The sequence below is a fragment of the Choristoneura fumiferana genome, chromosome 16 (assembly GCF_025370935.1).
Source record: "Choristoneura fumiferana chromosome 16, NRCan_CFum_1, whole genome shotgun sequence".
NCBI lineage: Eukaryota > Metazoa > Arthropoda > Insecta > Lepidoptera > Tortricidae > Choristoneura > Choristoneura fumiferana.
In genome coordinates this window covers 3123063-3147294 of record NC_133487.1, presented here as the reverse complement: position 1 = coordinate 3147294, position 24232 = coordinate 3123063, and the positions used below count along the sequence as shown (strand labels likewise).

The following is a 24232-nucleotide window of genomic DNA, read 5'->3' as shown; positions in this document are numbered from 1 at the left end:
TATACCATTTATACTTTCACGTAGTTACTTAGCTGTAATTTTGTTTTGAAAGGTATTGTATTCCGTTTAGACAAATTAAACCCCTTTCACTTCATCTTCTGTACTACCAGACAGATACAGCCTAAAGCTTTTTAAGACTATAGTCCAGGCTGTTACGGAAACTGAACTAGTGAGTTGCACTTTGGCCTTAATCATGTGACACAAGCGTCAACTGTTGACCAGGTTATTTAAAAAAAAAGTTATTCATGTATTTTAATCCTTGTCTTCGGTACCGTATTTGTGCATATGTGCTGCTAGGGCATACCAGTATGATCGGGAGTAGAGTAACGTACGTACCATCAGCCAAATAAGTGGTCTATCAATTTTTAAACAGGTTCCTATCAAATGAAAATAAAAAAAAAAAAAGTGTATATTTAGCAAAGGACACTTGTTACAGTTCATGCGATTTGTCTATCAGACTCCAAACTAGGCTGAGCCTGTATCTTGGTAGCCTGCGAGTGTGTTTAACAAAATTAGCTACAGTGTGACAGAAATCATTGTTACAAACTAAAAATGTCCCTAAAGTCGAACTTTCAAGTTGACAGACACGTCTATTGGCGTTATTGTTTTATGACATGCAAACGATAATCAACTTTAGGGTGGTAGACCATATATTTGGCTGATGGTTAAAATCTTTTTTGGTATTTCAATCTTAGAGACAAATAAATAAAAACGAATGCTGAAAAAATCAACATTAGTTTAAAGTTGGCATGTCGTCAACGAAAACGGAACTTACCCGTGAAAATTGTCATGCCATAATTTACCGTAATTTTGGCCGTAGCTAATCTCAAGACGATATTTTTGCGTGTTTTACGCGCAATGTAGTGTTATAACAGAAGAAGAACGTGAGAACTTGTTCTCTGCGCAAATAATACTGCTCACAGCAAAGATAACTTTAATATATTAATACTTATGCTCATTTAGATTGATTGAACTGCACCGCAAATGTATCAGAGCTGCAGCAGCGCTTTCATCTGCGATGTGTTCTTGCTTACGATGATCGATGCCCCTTTCAAACGTATTCGGAGCAGATGGAATATCGACACGAATTTCTCTTTGCGTTCAATGATTGAAACAAGAATAATGTGGGTACTTATTTAATTTATACTTGTGTTTAGAGATAGTGTGAGCTTTTCACTCAAAGGAAGCTACGATTGAGTCTAACTTGAAAACGTTCTACTTCGACAGTTAGTAGGTACTCAATATATTTAGGTACTTATGTTAAATTTCAAAGACATTTTTGAGGATATAGTTTCTTCCTTCAATTGATTGATTCAGAGGCAAATTTAAAATAACAAGTTACGATCTCATCTCAAAATGTGTTCCGAATCTATCAGTTAGATAGTGACATAACTCCTTCCATAAACATACAAAAACGTTTTGGACATATAATGTCAGTAGACCAAAATGTGAAGGCTCTCGCGTATGTATTAGGGTTGCCCCATCGATGAAATACAGTACTTAATAAATAAACGTAGATATAAAAAATGGTTCTCTATCGTTTGCCCGAATTTCATATGCCCGAATGTATCGTTTTCTAGAATTTTCATTTGCCATAAAGTAATTTATTACTGAAATAGTAATTTCTTCAGAGTTGATATTAAACTAACCTAACCTACTGCATTCTATATGATGACATTTAAAAAAATCTTGAAAACAGCACGGTTATATATATTTTATGCCAAACGTTGGTATGGCAAGTGAAATTCGTGCAAATGAAATTCGGGCAAGTAAAGGTAAACGATAAAAAATAGCATGTTAAACAAAAACAGTAAACTTAGCAGACTGTCTTGGCCGGCTCAATGCACATGTTACCGAAACATATTACTTTTGCGTAAATAATCAATAGATAGCGCTGTTATTTACTGTTAATTAAAAATTTTATTATATAATAAAGATATTCAATCTTTAGCAATTTTACTCATGATAATACCTGCCACATGTAATATCACCGAACGACAACTAACACTAGCAATATATCATAGTGATTATATCCCGAATAAGATATAAATATGGATATAATATTTGTATTAAAACTGAACATAAAGAACCGACACCGACATATAACCCTAATGCAGCTAAATTTGTTACATAATTTTTTTGTAAAACATTGATCTCTTGTTATCTTGCACTGCATATTATTTAACAAATTACCTTATTTTATTTCAAATGTGCCGCAACATATATCGAATCTGCAAATAACGCATTTTGAAGTTCCGAACGTTGTCGAAGTCGTGTGCCATAAGATTAAATAAATTCAAATTCAAATCATTTATTCAGTAAATAGGCCGCAATGGGCACTTTTACACGTCATTTTTTAAACTACCAGCGCTTTCGGAAAGACCATCATTGCCAAGAAGAATGCGCCGCAAGAAACTTGGCAGAAAGTCATTTTTTTAAATAAAATAATTACAAGTAAAATACTTAAAAACTACAATATACAATTAAAGAAAAAATACAAAATAATAATAATACAGGGATGTATGGGGTCCCTTAGTTACAAAACTAAACACTAACTATATATACGTTCAGTGGAAGTATAGAATGCTTCCACCGTCATAAATAAATGATACAGTTGCCAACCCTAGCACTAGCTCGCCCGTTATGGCACAGCAGTTAGACGAGGGATTTGTTTCGCAAGCCCTGGTTCGATCCCTGTGGTAATACACTATTAAGGAGCGAGAATAATCTTTTCGCAATATGAATATTTATCGGCTAAGTGTAAAATCACGATTATGACCGTTTTGGTCGGCTGCCAGGCTGAGGTTAGATGTCTAGTTGGGTCTTGCTGACTTAATTTGGATAGTTTATGTCAATGTTTAGACATTTTGTTACTGTAGCTCTGCGGTGCTGCGCCATTTTGAAAAAAAAAAACCATTAACTGTATCGGCAAAAAAAAAATAGTACAATTGGGTAAGTTTCCTGAAAAAAAATATATTTCGTCCTTCAATTAGGTTATCGGAAAATATTGGACACAAATAATATAAATAGATACTTAAATACATACTTAAATTTATACATTATTAAAATAAAAAGCACTCGAGGACAAAAATTCGTATTTTTCATACAAAAATCTATGCCAACTGGGGATTGAACCCGGGTCCTCAAGCTTCGTTGTCATGTTCTCCAACCACTGGGCTATCTGGGGACAGTCGTACGTCTAAAAGTTGTACAGTCAGCTACAAGGAGATTAATACGGTCAAAGTTACAAAAGTATGTATACATGACTTTATTAACTTAACATTATGGTGATGTATATATTACATATTTTGCAACTTTGTCCGTATCGTTGTACTGCCGTACTACCGAAGAAGGCGGCAAAGTGACAAAAGTAACTTTCGAGAAAAACGGCAAAAACTTTTCAAAATTTTAAATACCTGTATTTTAGGCATAAATTGACTTACAAAATTTTGATTACATTAAAATTTAGATAAAAATCACGTTTTTTATGTATATACTTTTTATTATACAAAAATTATAAATAGTATTAATTGTGGAGGCTTTTATGTTATAGCTTAGGATTTGTGAATATTATTCGACGAAGAATAATAAGTTAAAAGGCCGTTAACAGTACCCTAGCGACTTTTAAGCTTAGTATTCTACATAACTTTTATAGTATTGGTATTTTAAATGAAAGTTAGGTGCGATTAATACACTAGAAGGTCGTTACTACGGATAGCCGCGGTATTGTCTATTATTGCTAGTAGAAGATGCACGTTGCGTTGTAAATAAAAATGAAGTTAAAGTACCTTAACCGTTTTAAAGCTTAGATATTTTTTAAACTTTTTAATCAAAATTATTAAGCATCAGAAATATTTACTTTCAATACATTAAAAAGCCGTAATATGTGAGTCGCTCTGTAGATAACGGCTTTTTAGGTTATGATGGGACTACGATTATTAAGAGTTATGCTGTTTGAGAAGAGGTAATGACAAAAAATGAAAAGGCATACTATACTGGGTAGTTCCGAGGTCATGAGCTGGAGTGAAAGGGGTGATGGGGAGATTCACACTGAGCAACTTTTACTATGAGACCAGCCCGAAATCGCGAAAAAAAAAACCATCTAATCAAGAGATAATTGATCTCTAACTATCCGAAATGTATGGAATAGCTGATTTTTTTCACGATTTCGTGGCTGGTCCCATAGTAAAAGTTGCTCAATGTGAATCTCCCCATCACCCCTTTCACTCCAGCTCATGACCCTGGAACCATCCTGTATAAAAAAATTAACGATTTATTCTTCAAAACATAAAAACTTCTAAATTGGTACTTTCAATTAACATAGTATTATTGAACTGTGTTCATTATTTACTTCTATAAAGTTTATAAATGAGAAATATACTCATAAAAGGGTGAATTTTCAGAGCAAATTTTTTTGCCGTCCCAAGTCAATTAAAAATAAACTTCTTAATAAAAATACCACACAATTTTATATACGTTAAATACAATACAAAAGAGGAGGTTTAACATAATAAACATTGTTGACTTCAATTAAAGCTGCATTAAAAATATCACAAACTTAGAAACACTAACTGCAGTTAGTCTGTGAGGCCTGTCCCACACGCGGTTTTGTTGAATCAATTGACCATAACTTTGTGACTAGGAGTCATTTTCCTACTAAACATACATCAAAATGAAGTTAATTAAATAACGCATTCTATTTTTACTTTTTCAAACTAAATACATTTTTATTGAAGAATAGGTTGACCATTTTGTAATTGTCCCACGTCTAGCTACCAATATCAATTTGCGCAAATACTTGCCAATATCTTAATGTTGAGAAATCATAACACTATGTTGGCATTTTTATGGAAAAGTACATTAATTGTGCTTTAGTTATGACGTAGAGTGAACCTCCACCTACCGAATTTTGTGTGCCTATCAGTACAAGTCTTTCGCGCGATGTGTTTTGGTAATCTTAAAAGTAATTTCCGTGGATTCCTGTTGTGCGATATACAATTATTTTAATTGAATGTGTCTATCATTGTTTATTAGTTGACTTGGTTCTTATTTCACAGAATAGAGTTAATAAGTAGTACTGATGTTATATAATTTAGCAGTAATCGCAAAAATATTTCGTTGTAATCATGGCATTTTTGTTCACCGAAATTTCAGATATGGCAGCGAAATTACTAATTATGCTCATTATGATTGAATCTAACGGTAGTCGCGTCGCTCACGTGAAATATAAAGGTACAGATAGATTATGTTCATTACTAGCACAAAAGCATGCTATTAATGAGCAATTACTACCTACTAGTATCACTACTAGCACTAGCGTGTATGTTTATGACATGCTTAAAGTAGGCATGGTTTTTAGTGGCATGCTGGCTATATGGTCATCTGGCTGCCATCTTTGAGCGTACTACGTGACGTGAGGCGGGGTTGGAAGGACGAATGATAATAAAGAAACGCGTCTGCTAATGAGCATGCTAGTATATGTCTGTCGTTTACAGTAGGTGCAAGTGCGATTTCGCATATTATGAATTTTGAAAGGTCAAGCGAACCGATTTCGCATTGATTTATTTTGGTCAAACCTACATTCAAATATTGAGAACTAAGAATAACTTTAATCAATAATTTAAAACTTTAATTCTTTACTTTATTAATATATCTATACACATGATATGTACATGTATATAAAATAAATTATAGTTACATACATAATCATAGTAATAGTTCGTTATTTCAAACTTATTTCTTATGTTATTTAAAACGTATATAATTTCGCTGTCAATATCGTAATTTCAGTGGCGATTTTTTTTCAATATCGCATAGCTACTTAGTTATTGAATTTAAATAGGTGCCTCTTGTATCATTGAAATCCTAATCCAAAAGAGTAGGTATATCAACGAGTGATTATTTTCACAAAATTAAAAAAAAATTGCCTACCGAAATTACGTAAAAAATGATTTCAAAAATTCACCCAAAAGTAAAAACCTCAATTTTACTTAAATCTAGGTACAAAACTACTTAGGTAACATTATTGACGTTAACCAAAGAACTAAGTAAGTTTTTTTTAATTTATAATAAAATTAAGCATTTTAATATTATTTAACATTGACAAAAATCTAGCCGCTTTTTAACTTATTATTGCTATTTAACCGCTTCAAAATTATTATTGAACAAAAATCAACTCTATGTCACTGAAGTAAAAAGGCGGTCACCGCTTTACTGACACCTAAATGTATTACCTACGTAATGTATTTAAGTGTTATAGGCAAAAGGCGGCTAAGGTCCCATAACGTAATTATAGAGTATAATTTAAAGAATACTGCTTTTAAGACTATAAACAAGTATTTAACTTCAGCAATGACAATTCGTTAAAACCTCTTTAAACGAACTTAGCCGCTTTTTAAAGTATGAATAGTCGATAATCGCTTTTTAGCTTAGAAAAGTGTTATATTTAAGCATGATATAAAGCAGCTAATGATACATAACGTCTTTTTTAGCTTATTTAATACCAATCATGGCTTTTTAGATTATTAAAACCCTAACAAAAATCAAAATACGTGTCGTTTAACTGCTGTGTATCTCGAGAACTAACTGTCATAGAAAAAAAAAGTCAATACCGTTCGACGCAGAATTTTTTCCTGAGTATGCATGTATCAAAAAGTTAAAAAGCCGCTAAAGTCACTTTGCCGCCTTCTTCGGTAGGACGGCAGTGTAGTTGTAGTTGACTGTATTACGGATCCGGCTTACGGCGGTTTACCTACAGAAAATGATGGAAAGCTTAAGGTAAAATTTTCTCCAGGCCCGTTAACTATAGTTTTACGATATCAAAAATTACTAGGTGCATAATAAAACTTTCCCGATTAACCGCAGTTAAACGGACCCGTGAGAAGGGCCAGTAAAACAAAGCAATTAAAAGGGAAAAGTTGCGTTTCGTCGAATAACAAATTAACTTGAAATTTTGATGTGACGTGAAGAGTAGCATGCGAATATAATGGCTTCACAGAAGTGAAACAGAGACGTTAGCTAATGTGTTAAAAAACCGGCCAAGATTGTACTATTACTTATTCTGTGGCCAAGAGCGTGTCGGTCACGCCCAAGATAGGTTTCCGTAGCCATTACGAAAAAAACAAGTAATTTATATGCGTTATAACACAATTAAACACTACAGTCTTAAAATTTATTACCAGAAAAAGAGCGTATCTTCACGGCACTTACGTCCTTTTGTTGAGAAGCGCAGTTTTTCGGCAATAACTCAAAAAACGGTATATCCGATCATGCTGAAACCAATTTTCCTTGAAAGTATTTATTAAGCGTTACCTTTCCGTATTTTTTGCATATTTTTTGGACAAACGGTTTAAAAGATAGAGGGGGATATTTATTTTTGTAATTTAACTACAAAACTAAATAGCGGCTTTGACAAGACATCTGTACCTACTCCAAATTTCATTGATCTTGTAGTTTTCGAGTAAAATGCCTGTGACATACGGACGGACGGATAGACAGACAGACAGACAGACAGACAGACGGACTTGACAAGACTATAAGGGTTTCGTTTTTGCTATTTTGGCTCCGGAACCCTAAAAAACGTTTATTTTGCAAGCAGGTCTCTCTTACATGTCAGTTTTTATATTACCAGCGCTTTCGGAAAAAAACATCATTGCCAAGAAGAAAGCGCCGCAAGAAACTTGGCAGAAAATCATTTCAAAAAAAGAAAATTACAAAAAAATACATATTATAAATTAAATTAATGAAAAGAAATTCCTGCTCAGGTCATCGGCCTCACCATTAACGATTGAATACCACAAACCATTGTGTCAATTTGATAGGTCCCCAAATTTATTGCGGGTTGAGTCAATTCGAAATATTTGGAGATACGCGGCTTTGCCGAGACGTGTGTGTTCCATGCGTCAAGAGGAATGAGTGGGCGGCCAGGTAAAAGTGCTTAAGTGCAATTTGTTTACGAAATGAGGTTTAATTTTTTGCAATTTTTTGGAATGACCGTGACGGTGGCTAAAAGGCTCGCGGGTTGACGTTTAAGTTAATGTTATTCGCCTTAAAGTTGTTGTATTTAAGACTTTCAAATAATCCTTTCTTGGTGTATTTTTATGATATGCAAATATGTCTTGGCGTGAGATTTGCGAAAAAAATATAGTAGGTCGACCTACCTAGTATCTACAAAAGTAAATTTCGTGACAAGCTTTATACTCGTATCATAAAAATTGTGTTATGTAAAGAGTTGATTGGTTTGTTATCTTATTATCTTCTTTTAGGCCGTATTTAAATTAAAACTTGATTTCAAAAATGTTTTTTTACTTTTATTTTTATTTATATTTTGATTAAATCTCCGCCACAATTCCATGAATTCCAATTTGCATCAAAATACATTAAATCAACAAAATAAAAAGCCATAGAGTCTTCTTAATCTTGATTTATTTTTAGGCCTTCGAGTTTGTCATACCAATAAAAGCCAATACACCTTAGCAGTCAACGAAAGCTTGATAACGAGCTTTTTCAAGTTGGCAGTTGTCACGCGATGCTGCGATAAAGCTTCATTTCTGATCGACGCTTTAGTAAAAGCTTACTTGATGACCACGTTTTGTGTCTAGCACAAAACACAGTAGACAAGGACGTTCAGTATGCCAAGATATACCCAATTTACAGAAAGATATAATACAAGAATTTTAAAATCTTGCTCTAAGGAAATCTAAAATGTATTTCGCAGACGTGAATCTTTTTTTAAGATATTTTTACATGTTTAGTGCTAACTTTATAAACTGCAAAGAAACACTTTCTCGCCCCGGTATCTATTTAACATGCTGAGTGTCTATTCAGCTTACAATTTTACACTGAAATGCTGCAGCTTAAAACCAATTGCATTTTTTTTCTATTTAAATACTATTTTCTTAAGCCTATTTAGATTTTCTATATTCATATTTCTTTTATCCTTAACGTTGTATAGTCGAGTCCTTAATCATTAAAACATGTTGAATTGCACACTGAGACTTAAATTAAAACAAAATCAAATATTGCTGGCACTGTCGCTTCCTGACAACTGTTCCGATATGAACAAAATACATTGAGTGGCAACCAGCAGACTGTCATGTTAGCCATCACAAGTTATATAGAAGCCAGATTTAAACAAGAAATGATATAGAGTAATGTCGGGTATTGCCTTGTTGTTTCTAATCATGACACTGTAACAACACGGCGTTGTTGTAGATAAATCAAAGGCTTTCTCATTTCACCGACAGAACCCGCACTTGATTTATTTAGTTCGGTCTAACAATAACGCATAATCAAAGCCGTAGAAGCTCGGCTACTGTTAACTTATTGTGAGTATGATATTGTTTTTAATGAGCAAACAGTAAGCAGTGTTCAGCTTCGATTAAACGTATTATGATTTGATTAGTAGAGTTTAGTTTTAGAGGAGGTCAATTGTGATTTTTCTTTTCATTTCAATGTATATATTGAAATTTGTTTATTATAGAAGTTTTGTGACATATTTAGGCCTGAGACATATGTCACACAACATGACTATAACGTAAAGCGAAATTTTACGACAGAAAGAAAAAATAAACAGATTAAAACAGGTGTTGCAGTATTAGAGTGGTAGCACGCCATGCTTTTACTTATTAGAACTGTGGGGACTGTAACTTGGTAAGAGCTTAGGTAATGGGGATCTACGCGCGTGACTTTAAACTCAGTTCAAATAAAATGGATATTTCCTCAGTACTCAGATTTATTGTAGAGCTTATAATTAGATTACATAGATAGTTCCAGCCGCTCAGGCTGTCGGGAGCAATCTGCAATGTGCTCCGGCATGTATACCGCTGTCAATCGTCTTTTTAAAGTGAAATTCTAGAATCATACAATATAAAAATACTACCATTATACATAATAAAGCCAATCTAGCCTGCCAGGTGGTCAGTTTCACCACCTGCCAGCGGTATACAACCTAGTCCCTACAGAACCTATGCACTACTTTGTTTTTAAAAATGTAGGCACAGATTTATATGGTTCATGTTATCATACTGAACTAGACGACCAGATGGCCTAGTGATTAGAGAACCTGACTACGAAGCTTGAGGTCCCGGGTTCGATTCCCGCGTCGGGGCAGATATTTGTATGAAAAATACGAATGTTTGTTCTCGGGTCTTGGGTGTTTAATATGTATTTAAGTATGTATCTTTCTATATAATTATATTTATCCGTTGCTTAGTACCCATAACACAAGCTTTGCTAAGCTTACTTTGGGACTAGGTTAATTGGTGTGAATTGTCCCGTGATATTTATTTATTTATACTGCTGAATTTAAGCTAATTAATAGTGAAGTAATTTCGTGACATGCGCTTCTCTATTTTATTTTAATTTATTTTCCATTCTGCCACGAATACACCTGCCAATAATCAGTTTAACTAACCCGATTTATCGTGTAAACATTTTTATCTCGCTAGCATAGATCGGACAAAAGCCCGGAAGTTGTCCGACACTTGTCGGATGCTAACCGGACTCCTAAGCTCTAAGGAGACTTGCAAGCTCCGTGAGAAAATGCTCGAAATAATAAAAGAACCATCATAGGTATAGAGGCCATCCTCTCAAGAGGATCGTGGGTTCAAATCCGAACTCACCCCTCAAATTTTTGGATTTATGCGTGAAATCCTTGATGATAACTGCAAGGCCGCGTAACCTATACAAAAAGTAGCAAATTTGAGATTTCGCGGCTGATATATAACACAAAGATATTTACTCCCTGTTTCACAATCCATTGATTAAATTTATCTGACGGATAAATGTGATGCCGTCTCTGTTTGTTTCATTCGAATAGACGGAGACTGCATAACATTTATCCGTCAAATAAAATTAATCAGTGGGTCTCCTTATTTTAAAACTGTAAAATCATGTCTCAGGAACGTATATAGGCCGAGATGATGATGGAATTACCACGCTCGAACTTTTGATTCCTGACCGACCGTAGAACGTTCTCAAAGAAAGAAAGAAAAGAAAGAAAATACATTTATTCACAACACAACACAACAATATTATTAGGTACAAATAAACAACACAAATCGAACCCAGGTCCTCGGTATTCCGTAAAAAAAATACAAAATACAAAAAGATTCCAAAAAACCAATCTTAATTTGATTGCTTAGTAACGACATCTCTTGTCCGGGTGAGCGGTTGGTTCCAATGGAGTGCCGAAAAAGTTTCTCGATGAGGGCTACGGTATAGATGTCGCTAGCGTCACTGCTTAAGTGGCTAAATAAGAAACAAACAAGCTGAGATATGAGGTGCATAGGGGAAATTCGTGTCTGTACCGCTGACCAGCAGTGGTGTAGCGGTATAGCACGCGGTACGGAATACCGAGGACCTGGGTTCGATTCCCAGTGCTGGTCTTATTTTGCTGGTTTTCCTGTGCATCTATATTTCAGTTTGTATTTTCAATTTAGGTTTTACGGGATAACCGTTAAAGTAAAAATTTGGAATTGAAATAAAAAATACAAAAAGATTCCAAAAAACCAATCTTACAAAGGTATGTGTCTTGCGGTTGTAAATCGGACACTGGCTCAGCATAATGCTGAAGCGTTAAAAACACCCCAGCGCTGATTTTCAGCCAGCACCGTCGGCAACCCTCGGACCGTTATAAAGACATACGTAAACGTCACAATGGATTCCCTTGTCAAGCAATCACTTGGCAAACAGTCACTATGACTTTTTCTACGAAACGTTCCACAGTGGCTCACGATTCAGTAGTACATCGGAACTTAGAATCAGCCGTAGAATTATAAACCCTCGTTTGCAACCTCCTGTCTTTCACAAACCTTATCTCATCGTCTGATGCTTTCCAGCCAGATCTTTAGTAACTGTATAATGTCGCGGCACAAAACACGTTGTAAGCCATAAACGACCTGTTACATGAGTGTATATCAGGCTTTATGCTGGTAGTTAAATTTAAAACGGCAGTCAAACTGCTAACAAGGTTTCATAGTTCAGTAACTGCTAAGTCACTGCGGAAGTTACCGCGTTGTATTATATGTTGTTAAATACATATTTTAAGCAAGGTTTACACGAAGCCAGTGACGCTGGTGCCAGTCCCCCAGACAAGCCAGCAATGACGAGGTCGTATTGTCTAACGTTTCTGTCACTCGCGATCACAATAAAATGACAGATTGTGTATGCAGACCGTTCTCGATAGCGACGGCGTAAATTATTTGTAGAGGCGCTCTACAAATAATTAGATAATCTATAGAAATAATTTACGCCGTCGCTATCGAGTACGGTCACTGTAAACTCATGGTAGTGGTACTGGTCCGTGTTGCTTAGATGAGGCCAACTGAATTTAATTCCTGGTATTCGCGGTTCACGCCAGCGGAGGTCACTGGTTTGAAAAATAGGCCGATGCTCTATTCCCGCCAGTGCTGGTAGCCTTCTATTCGTAAACCTAGCGTTAGGTTACAAATGTAAGCGGTGTTTTTCCCATCTTCCCCGTATATAACCATCTTACATATCTAACAATGGTAGGGGCCAAATTATTTTGATATTCCTTAAACTTTTGAACGCCACAGTCGGCAACACGACAGCTGAAAATCGTGCCATAGGCGTCATTTAGTGGCGCATAGTAGAACGATATTCAGAATTGTTTTTGTCGTCTGTGACCGACCGTGGCGTCCAAGGTTAAAAATCGGCCAAGAGCGTGTCGGACACGCCCAAAATAGGGTTCTGTAGCCATTACGAAAAAATTAAGTAATATTTTTCTAAGGATTTCGTATTTTATACGGAATCTTCCAAGTTTAGGTATATTTTATACCTTAGGCTGCTATTTTAAACTATTAATAATTGTCAAGCAAACTTAGCCGTTATAGTTTTCCTTGTAAGTTTGATATACTTAATACCATCCTGAATTTTTTCAAATTTTTCCACCCACCGGTTTAGATTTTAGAGGGGGGACGCTCGATTTTAATGAAAATTTACACTTTTAAGTTGAATATTTCGCAAACATATAACTGAATCGAAAAATCGTTGTGTCGAGGTGTGAGCAAACCCCTAATGGTTTTAAAAGACCTATCTAACTATACGTACCCCTCACTATAGGGTTGGATGAGAAAAAAAATCACCCACGCTTTACGTCTATGGGAGGTACCCTATGAAATTATTTTTTTACTGTACCATTTTGTCGGAATAGTTTACATATATATCCGTGCAAAAGTACTTCTAGCATTGATAGTCCCTGAGAAAAGCCGCGGACGGACAGTCAGACAGACAGACAGACATGGCGAAACTAAAAGGGTTCCTTTTTTGCCATTTTGGCTCCGGAACCCTAAAAAACTGGCATCGGCTCAGTCCAATTGCCAATTTCAATGACCCCCAGAAACCTAAGCCGCGTAATTTTTAAACAAGGGTCGTCGACCTCCTAATAAAAACTGACATAAACGGATAATCCCATTGTTTCCGAGTCACAAACGCTTATTGGCGCTCCCTGCCGTTTTGGCCGATGCAGTGGAACTAATTTACTGCGGCGATAACGTGAACGTAACGTTATTTCTGCGGTTAGTGACTTCGGAGGTTAGTGGCATCCTCGTGACGGTTTGCGATGTTTTTCGGGGCGTGTGAACGAAAGGGACTGTGGTACTGTTACAACTCATTTTTTTTTCGCTTAAAAAAAATTTGAAATATTTTGGGAACATTTTATAAAAATGTTTGAATGATCCACATGGTGCAAATTTGTTGTCACTTGATAAAAATGCCAAATTTTTCCAAAAAATATGTATTTTATGCCTTAATATACAAACTTCCCTTTTGCTAAATTTGATCAATAGTTCAGTAGCTTTTATCACTAGTAAGTGAGTAACGAAACGAGGCCTTATTTGGCTATGGTTAAAATCCGACCACTTTTATTCACATGTTTAATTATGTCGTACTTTTTCACAAATATGCTGCTAATGGCTACTTATATCATAGTGAAATGAACTATCATGCAATTCACTGCTAATATTTTTATCATTCTAGGAAAGTACGTAATATAATTATTTAGGTTCTTAAGGGCCAAATAGTCATACGAGTATATTTGCATATCTCGTCAAGCCTATTCGCTCAAATGTCGCTTAAGTTCGTTTTACCACACAGGAGTAAAAAGCGTAACTACCCGAACTTAGTCGTAAGTCTATCCGACAATTTACTTAGGTATAATTAAACCCTCAGCTAAAAGTAGAACGCCGTGACCATGTCAACATACTTTATGTCCAAGCACTTTTAATTACTTATGAAAGCCACGATTAGCGAGCGAACTAAATGTAACTCTTAGTACCGTAAAAAAAGTAAACATATGAGAAATTTCCTTGAAGCTTACGTTTTGATAAAAAAACTTTTTTCGTGGCGTGGGAAGCCCAAGGTTTATTTGTTTGCGGTCAAGTCCATCTTGATTAAACTTTGCACTCGACGAGTTGACGATTACAACCGTGATAAAAGTTACGAGAAACGTTTCTGAAGTGAGTTAGTTAAGTGACTTACGAGTGATGACACATAGTAGGACAGGAAGCTTGTGTGGTAAATATAAAAATAAAGGAACGTTCTAACATACGCTCAGGAGCCCTAGAGAGTGTTGCCAACTTAATAAAACTGTAAATCCATAAAAAAACATTTGGGCGTCTACCTTAATTGATGCTTTATGATTGCGTCTACCTTAATTGATTCTGAGTAGGTATTCTTGTGCCGGTTCCTTATTAAATAAGAACTAATAATTAGGTTTATATTTATTCGAAAGATAACATAATTATAATGAAGGTAAGTATATCTAGTTTTATAATTTACTAAAATTTCGGACAAATATCTCTTTTAAGTCACTAATTGGGCCTTGATCAATCTTGGAAAAACTTTAAATTGAATAACTTAAAACTGAGACGGTTTTCAAAAATTATAAATCTGTACATTAACTTCTTTTTACAAACTGTCAGTTAAAAGTGATGCCGCATACCTGTTGTAGCGTTTCATGTAAGACGATGAGTTAAGCTTTGTAGTTGCGCTAACTAAATCACTAGTTTCATGTTAAGATAACAGTTTATAGCCCAGTAACACTTAGCTATCGATCGATGTTTACTTACATTGATTTTAACAGGGATCTTACGCTTTAATGTAACTTACATTGTAAGTGCCAAGTAAGCATTTGCTGTACATACATACGATATTAAATTTACAAATAATTAAATTACGGGACACTTGACACCAATTGACCTAGTCCCAAACTAAGCAAAGCTTGTACTATGGATACTAGGCAACGGATAAACATACTTTTATAGATAAATAGATACTTAAATACATATTAACCATCCAAGACCGAGAGCAAACATTCGTATTATTCATACAAATATCTGCCCTGGCCGGGAATCGAACCCAGGACCTCAAGCTTCGTAGTCAGGTTCTCTAACCACTTGGCCATCCGGTCGTCAAATATACATTCATATCTATATACATTCAACACTATCGTAGTTATAGTACAAAAAACGAAAACTAAAACAAATTATTTAAAGGAGTTCCCTTAGACAAGGTTCCAAAGACGGTCGCAGCATTTTCTTTCTGAATAGGTAAGCTAATTCTTTTTTCCGAGGAAGCTGCACAGCTCTTTAAGCATTTTTTTAACATATTTAATATCGAACGCTGCGCGTGCCCTGACGCGTGCTTGCAAGGTTTTTTTTTCTTTTTAAACGGTAAAATTTTAAAACACAATGAAACATTCACTGTGTCTCATGTTATTAATCCCTTCAGTTTACATGCCAAGTTAACCACGTTTAGTCACCTTTTAGTTATACCTATTGCTAAAACCACGTGGGCACGTGCTACTTCTTAACAATATAAGAAGCGTGATTATAAGTCCCTAATTTGTTTAGAATTACGAATGAAAGTCCCGCAAGCGAAAATTTTAAATATTCGAATTTGAATCGCTACAAAATAAGCTTGTAAAAATTACTACGGTGGTACTACGAATCCACACTGCACATCTACCTTATCACCTGATCGGTGACACCCTGATAGCATCGCCGAGTATCGCACGAACCCGCACGAAGTCGCACGAAGCGCTGTCGTAACAATTCGTGCGAATGTTCGAATTTGTCCTCACGATTGAGGAAGATTGGAATCTTCTAACCGCGTTTGTTTCTAAAAGGCAACAAAACGGCAAATAAACACAATACAAGTTAAATCTTTGGCTGAACTGTTTAAGTTTAAAGTGAAATTGTTCGCAGTTTGATTTATTTTTACTTTTAATCGTGTAAAGTATACGTTACGTCACGCGTTTAGACTTGGTTGCAGCTTGTTTGTTTTATCATGATTTGCGCTGTTTTGGTTAAGTAAGCTGTTTGTTTACGTCTTTAGTCGTGAAGTTTGCAATTTCTTTTTTTTTTAGTTCACAAAAAAAATCGATTAAAATACTTAAGTACTCGTACAGCACAGACATTTACAGAACAACTAATTAACAATTAAAAACAAAAAATATATTTAAAAATGTCCGTCGACGACATAATTTATCTCTTGAAATACCGCTACTAATTAAAGTATAAATCCGAAAGTAACTCTGTCTTTATGTCTGTCTGATAACTCGTCACGAATAGCTATATCTACATTACTGCTATAAATAAAATATGGTATCGAGATAGTTTGAAGACCTGAAAAAGACATAAGTTCCCATGGGATAGAGGAACACGATAAACCTGCACACACCTACGAAGAAATTCGATAGTTTGAAGTTTCCAATCCGCGCTGGGCCCGTGTGGGAACTACTGCCCAAGACCTCTCATTCTGGGAGGAGGCCTATGGACTGCATTGGGACGTATATAGGCCGAGATGACGATGATTCTGATATGAAAAATAAGTATCGAAATAGGACAAACGCACATTGTAGTATAGGTGTTTCTTCCATAAAGAGTCTTGAATAAAATTAGGTATCGCAAAAAACACTTTCAACATTAAAAAATTATAATTAAATCAAGCTTAAAACAACTTTTATCTTGTAAGTAGGCTGCAAAGGGCTCTTTTAAATGTCACTTTTTATACTACCAGCGCTTTCGGAAAGACCATCATTGTTAAGAATGAAAGTTAGAAAAACAAAGTAAATTAAAAATACATTATTGATAAAAAATATACTTTTCAGGGATGTAGAGGGTCCCTTAGTTAAGAACCTAAGTCTAAGCTTCTTAAAATATGAGATGACATATCGACTTACCTTCGAGTTTCGAAAGTAACACTAACATTAAGATCGGTTACGAATTGTTAAAAGTTAGTCACGATCGCGACCGAGTTACGGTTATGGTTTCAGTGTTAAGTGGAAATTATATCAGCAGCGGACGGGTTTACGGAATCGAACTTTGTTCTTCAAGTGTCAAGTTGTAAGAGGCATGACCATAGCTTATTTAAACATCATCATTATCATCATATCAGCTGTAGCACGTTCAGTATTGGACATAGACCTCCCCCCATAAACCTCCAGTTGTTTCGGTTATAAGCGTTCCAGGCGGAACCACCGTGAACGTGGCTTTAACCAGTGCCCTTAGTTTAAGTTTTCGGTAACAAAATACGTCTCGATGGCGTTCGCGTTAAAATCTCAATTTGTATGGAAACACGAACAGTGCCTCTAGCGGAACGTTTGCGATGTTCGTGTATCCATACAAACTGAGATTTTAACGCGAACGCGATCGAGACGTATTTTGTTACCGAAAACTTACACTAAGGGTACGGTACAGGTCACCCGGGCACCTCAGTGCTGAACGTCTTACGCCGTGCTTGCCGATCCGCGGTCTCATTCGAGAACTTTTCGGCTCCAACGGCCATTATGTTTTCTGTGCTGATTGGCCTGCCTATTGTCACTTCAACGAGCTAATTCGCTTGGCTAATTTTGACTGACTTAGCTTTTTAGCCATTTTATGCTATGGTAAGATAAAGATAAAATTGTATTCCGTGCCTACCGCTTGCATCTAGTCGCTTGCTCCGTCTCCTCCAATACACTTTCACCTGCAGTCCGTTGCAGTTAAATATCCAAACCTGCTTCAGTTTTGCATAAATCTTTTCACAACAGTTGTCAGCCGTAAACGTGGCCGGTTTTAGAATAGAACTGCCCCATCTACGGAAGACGATTTTCGCAGGCAATATGCCAAAATTCGTCTAAAACAGACGCATAGGTCTGAATGATATAACCTAACTTAACCTAACGCTTGTAGGTGGGAATCCTACCCACAAAAAGAGCAACAGATATGATGGATGAAAGAAATATACTGTATAAAGAATGACAGTACGAGAAGTAGCAAAAGCGAGAACTGGTATGAATGAAATTTAGATTAGTACAGGCCTCGACGAACAGTCGGGTGTAGGATGTACAAAAAACCTTCAAAGTTCAATACTTATTTCAAAAAACGGCTAAAGCGATTTTGATGAAACATGTCTAAGAACAATTGCCAGGATGCCTGATTTCAAATAAAAAAACCGCATTCAAATCGGTCAACCCGTTTAAGAGCTACGGTACCACAGACAGACACACACACACACACACATATACACAGACATATATTATAGTGGTCAAACTTACAACACCCCTCTTTTTGCGTCGGTAGTCAAAAACTAAGCAAGCAGAAGGCCCTGGGTTCGAGACAGACACTAAACTTCTAAATTTTCCGTTTACCTAAATATGCGAAACTCCATTTGAAATTTACCAACAGCTATTCGATGAAAAAAAAAATCTGACAAAACCTGTCTACACTTGCGAAGTAGTTCAATGGTGTGTGTGATATTCCCAATTCACACTGGGTCAGCGTGGGAACTACAGCCTAAGCCTGAATCTGAGAGGAAGCTGTGCTCAGAAGTGAGACGTATTTTATTTTTAACCGCCAGTACAAAAAAAAGAGTTATTTTGACACCAATGTCTGTTGCTCTGTCTGTGGCATGGTGGATCTGAAATAGATAGACTGATTTCGATGCGTTTTTTTCGCGAAAGTGTGTTTCCTTACGATGTTTCTGAGCTATATGTTTCATTAAAATCGGTTCAGCCGTTTTTTAAATATTCAACTGTGAATGACAAACTTCGGTTTCCTAACTTTTCTACTTTTCTAAGTTTCTTTGGATATTTCTTAAATCTACATTTCCCGGTCAACTAATTATGATAATTAAAAAAAAACATACACATCTCCAAAATTAAAACAACTCTATTAGTTCACCCAACATTACCATATGAAGTTCTTCAAACACCTAATTTGTCCAAACCATAAACTCCAATGAACCAATTAAACCGTGGAGCGTTCCCACGGCAGATGCGTCAACTGGAGTTAATAGTCTTAGAGCATTAAACCAACCGGAGATGCCCACAACGAGTTCCCTATGCCTTGGCCCAATCAAAAGCGACAGACTTTTCTACATGACGTCGCAAATAGTTCGCAAATTTCACTAATGGCTGCTCGAGCGCTAAGCGCGAGCGAAGCGGTTCCGTTTCAGCTTGGGTAAGAATGCTTGTGTATATCTGTTTGTCTGTCCGGCTCTCTGTTCTCTTCTACATGAGATTCCAATTTTTATTTTTAGAACAGGTTTTAATATTTATAAATCATTGTCGTCCAAATTGATTACGGCTTCGGGTGACCAGAGGGCTGGCTTTTTCTTAGCACAAAGATTAAGCATTGCCATACAGCGTGGTAGGTAATGCTGCCAGCCTTCTGGGCACCTTACCACCTGGCAGTGATTTTGGGCAATTTTTTTATTTATAGTTTTAGTTTGTATGTAGTTTTAGTTACCTTTATTATGTTTTATATTATAGATAAATCTAAGAGAACAGGTTCGATAATTATAATACGGGTTTCTTTGTTCGATTCAGAAATATCTACCTAATTTCAATATGGCGAACTACAACGTTTTGACCACTTTTCAGCGACAGTGGTCGGAACAAACACTTCTACTGCAACACTCACACCCTTTTTGAATCTTTGTTTAAATGTTGTTTATTAGAGATCCTGGCTTTTCGCCGAACATGTTTCATATAGACGAACGATATTTTTTCTAAAACTGTAAACTATTCAGGATATATTTCAGGACTAGTTAGTTTTATGTTACTCGTATCAATTCTGAAGAAATCACTGTTTTTAAAAATCTCACGTCCTTATGCAACTTTGTTGAAACCGCTTTCTTTCCTGGAGTCGTACTTCTCCGGATTGTTCAATACTCTAAGTTAGCTGTTGTTTACTCTGAGGTTCGACTCCGGTAAGTGCACGCGTCAAGCCCACGCCTGTCCAGGGTTTTTAACACGCAGTATGGGGCATAGATTAAACCGCTGCGACAGACACGTCTAGACGTAGTTAATGTTTTAATCCGCTTGTCGGACTTAATGCTACTCTATTCGCAGTGAAATATTGTAGCGAGTAGACATAAGTAAACTATTTTTTACAGGCTTGCGTTTGACCACAATCAAAGCTGTAAGCGAAGGTGTGAACTAAAATGGCGCTTGCCTAATAAATGCCTTAGATTTTAAGGCGGCCATATTAAAGCCGTGGTGGCCTAGTGGTTTGACCTATCGCCTCTCAAGCAGAGGGTCGTGGGTTCAAACCCCGGCTCGCACCTCTGAGTTTTTCGAAGTTCATGTGCGGAATTACATTTGAAATTTACCACGAGCTTTGCGGTGAAGGAAAACATCGTGAGGAAACCTGCACAAACCTGCGAAGCAATTCAATGGTGTGTGTGAAGTTCCCAATCCGCACTGGGCCCGCGTGGGAACTATGGCCCAAGCCCTCTTGTTCTGAGAGGAGGCCTGTGCCCAGCAGTGGGACGTATATAGGCTGGGATGATGATGATGATGATATTAAAGCCATTTGTTAGTTCTTTACCTCAAAAGCGTGAATTCCTTGTAGCGATTCACCGAACCGCATTTCACTCGATTGTATATTTAATAAATAGCGTTGTGTCACAAAAGTTTATTTTTTTACTAGCTATAAATTTTACTCGCATTTCACCTAGATCTTGTATTAGTGTTTTTTAGTGCAAACATCAATTAACGCGTCAAATTAATTAGAGTCCCAAGCAAACATCGATCGCGGCGAAATGCGTCTATGGTAAAATACTACACGAAAAATAAAATGCAGTGCAGGTGGTAGGACCTTGTGCAAGGTCCGCCCGGATTGCTACCACCATCTTTGCTCGGTGCTTGCACTCTTGTGTTTCGGTGTGGAGTGGAGAGTGACAGCCGGTGAAATTACTGGCACTTGAGGCATCCCATCTTAGGCCTCTAGGTTGGCAACGCATCTGCAATACCCCTGGTGTTGCAGATGTTAATGGGCGGTGGTGATCTCTTACCATCAGGAGACCCACTTACTCGTTTGCCATCCAGTCGAATAAAATAAATGCTACTAAATAATTATTTATACTAATGTAAAAAGCTACGCGAAAAATTGCGTCAAGTACAAGATTCTATTGAAATTTTGTTAGTCCGAGGTGAAATGCTATTCGGTGAATCGCTACAAGGAATTTATGCTTTTGAGGTAAAAGCTAATAAATGGAATATGTCCAACAGTGGACGTCCTACAGCTTATACGATGATGAAGAAGTTTTGCTATTATTCGCTGCTAATTCTAATATTGTACAAAAGAAAAGAAACAAATCTAATATATATATATATATATATATCGGAGATTTTACGGAGCGATGGCAAGCGCCCTGACGGAATGTCGTTGATACCCTGGAAGACTGGCCATGCGCTGGTGTGGGACGCTACCTGTACAGACACCCTGGCGGCGTCCTACCTACCAGCAACTACCAAATGTGCGGGGGCGGCGGCAGTCGCCCGGGAACGCCTCAAGGTCACAAAATATAGCTGTCTCGGCGCCCAATATCATTTCTTTGCTTTCGTCGTCGAGACTCTAGGTCCTTGGGGTAAGGGTGCGCTGGAGCTACACAGGGATCTCAGCAATAGGTTAAGGGAGGCAACAGGCAACCCTCGCGCCGGCAGCTTTTCTCGCGCAAAGAATCTAATCGCAGTTCAACGCGGGAATGCTGCCTGCGTGAATGGGCACCATGCCAAGAGGCCACCTCTCTTTTTTAATTAAAGTTTTAGTTTTAGTTATTTTATTTAATAGTAGTTTTGTCCTATGGATATTTTGTATTTTCTTAATATTTTCTTAATAAAAGTTTCATATATATCGGATTCTACATTTAAATATTCTTTGATGTATTAGAATAGCTCGTCAGACGTCAAAATTAGTCAAGGTCCGATTATGCAATATGAAACCAAGTATTGACCATATCGTCTACATAAATGGTAAATACAAAGCCAAGTGCCGGTACATAATCAACTCTATTCCAATAATCTAAAGTTGAACCTCACTTTCACAGCTGGAGAAATGTGAGACTCAGCAAGCGTGATGGTTTTTGAACCTTCAGTATTACAGATTGTGATGGAAAGTTGTATGGCAATGAAAACAATTTGTATGCCCGAATTGATAATATATGCAATGAATGCTACAGATCAAGAAAATATTTAGGCTTTCGATTAATGATGATGTCTTTATGTTATGACACTTTGATGATTTTGCGTGGGAGCAATGGAACTGTGCTTGATTAACTGATAAATTATTTAAAAATATTTTTCAAATTGCTAAAGAGGTGAATTTTGAGCTCTGGGTCTGGGAACAGTGACTTTGGCCGATTGTATGCAGAAGGTCGATAGGACGATAACAAACTCAACATGACAACTCAACGTGTGCACTAGGCTTTATATTAATGGCGATTTCTCTGCTGATAAATGTGCAATCGGCCTTATTTATGAGCGATAGCGATTTATGTCAATGGCTATTGGCTATGAAGCATGATAATTAATAACCGGTAATTAGAAGCCGAGTGCGATTTATTGTATGGATGTATGGTCTGTTCACGAATAGGTACGAGAGTGGCGATGCGACCAATGTTTTGTTTGTTCATTGCGTGTGCTGCAAGGTGACCACTGAGTGGCGTACGTCTCTAACGCGCAATGGACACACAACACTCTCGTAGTGTCGCTGATCGCGCGTTATCCTGGATAGGCCAGGATGCTTGTTTGGAGTAATGGTAATTATTTTGTGACAATTAGTGCCAGTGTTCAAGTCATATCATCATAGTGATGGACGGATGACCTGATTAAAGCAAGTTCAAGGTGGATGCAGGACACTACCAATCGAAGCAACTGGAAGTTCATAGGGGAGGCCTATGTCCAACAGTGGACGTCCTACGGCTGATATGATGATGATGATGAACCCGCCAAATGGTAAAAAAGACCAGCTCTAATTTTACGATACCGATCAAAAGAATCAATCATAAGTTTTTCTTTTAATGAATATACTCGTAGCATCTTAATTAAAAGTAAGACCACGAATTTTTATATTTACAATTTCAGGTTAGGTATCCATTTTTTTTTATTCGTTTGGATGGCAAACGAGCAACTGGATCTCCTGGTGGTAAGAGATCACCACCGCCCATAGACACCTGCAACACCAGGGGGACTGCAGATGCGTTGCCAACCTAGAGGCCTAAGATGGGATTACCTCAAGTGCCAGTAATTTCACCGGCAGTCTTACTCTCCACGCCGAAACACAACAGTGCCAGCACTGCTGCTTCACGGCAGGATTAGCGAGCAAGATGGTGGTAGCAATCCGGGCGGGCCTTGCACAAGGTCCTACCACCTGCAACATACAACACTACATCGAATTCTCTGAGTAATTAGTAGAAAAAGTCCTGTTTGAGTCAATCCACCCTCAACCCAAATCCTTGGACTTAGAACTCACTTTTCTACAGCAGCGCAAATTTCACACCTATTTACTACCTATGTGGTTAGGTACCTACTTACATTACATACATACAATACATAGTGAAGGGACTAGCAATTTTACTTTCTTTATCTAGCGTGCGCACGCCTTGATCTCTTTCCGATCTATAGATCAATGTGACAGGTGAGATCTCGATTTGCATCTGTCAAATGGCAAGAGCATGTCCAAATTGATCTATGTTTTTGTCTTGTAGGTACATCGCGCGAGATCGCTCCGTTGTTTGTAAGTTATTGCGATTCAAACTAACAGACATCTTACTAAGACTATGGGATTGGTTTATTTAACTATTCAGAAGAAAACACTAATTGGGTAATAATTAAAAAAAATATAATAATAATTCTAACTTTAATCTAAAATATTTAATTTAATGATAACGATTATTTTCAAACGATGATAGCAAACTTGCTTATCATAATATTAATAAATAATAT

At 36.8% G+C, this 24232-nt stretch overlaps 1 protein-coding gene across 6 annotated transcripts in view; it reads left to right on the top strand.

Annotated features, from left to right (window-relative positions):
• The window catches only part of rols (zinc-RING finger and ankyrin repeat domain-containing protein rolling pebbles), a 377175-nt gene that overhangs the window by 323627 nt on the left and 29316 nt on the right, over positions 1-24232 (top strand). Inside the window, exon 2 of one of the 6 annotated variants that reach the window (XM_074099455.1) lies at positions 23995-24023. The exons of the other annotated variants lie outside the window; for them this stretch is intronic. The gene's annotated coding sequence lies outside the window, so the exon portion shown is untranslated. The remainder of the gene's footprint in view (positions 1-23994; positions 24024-24232) is intronic. 6 annotated transcript variants of the gene reach the window in all.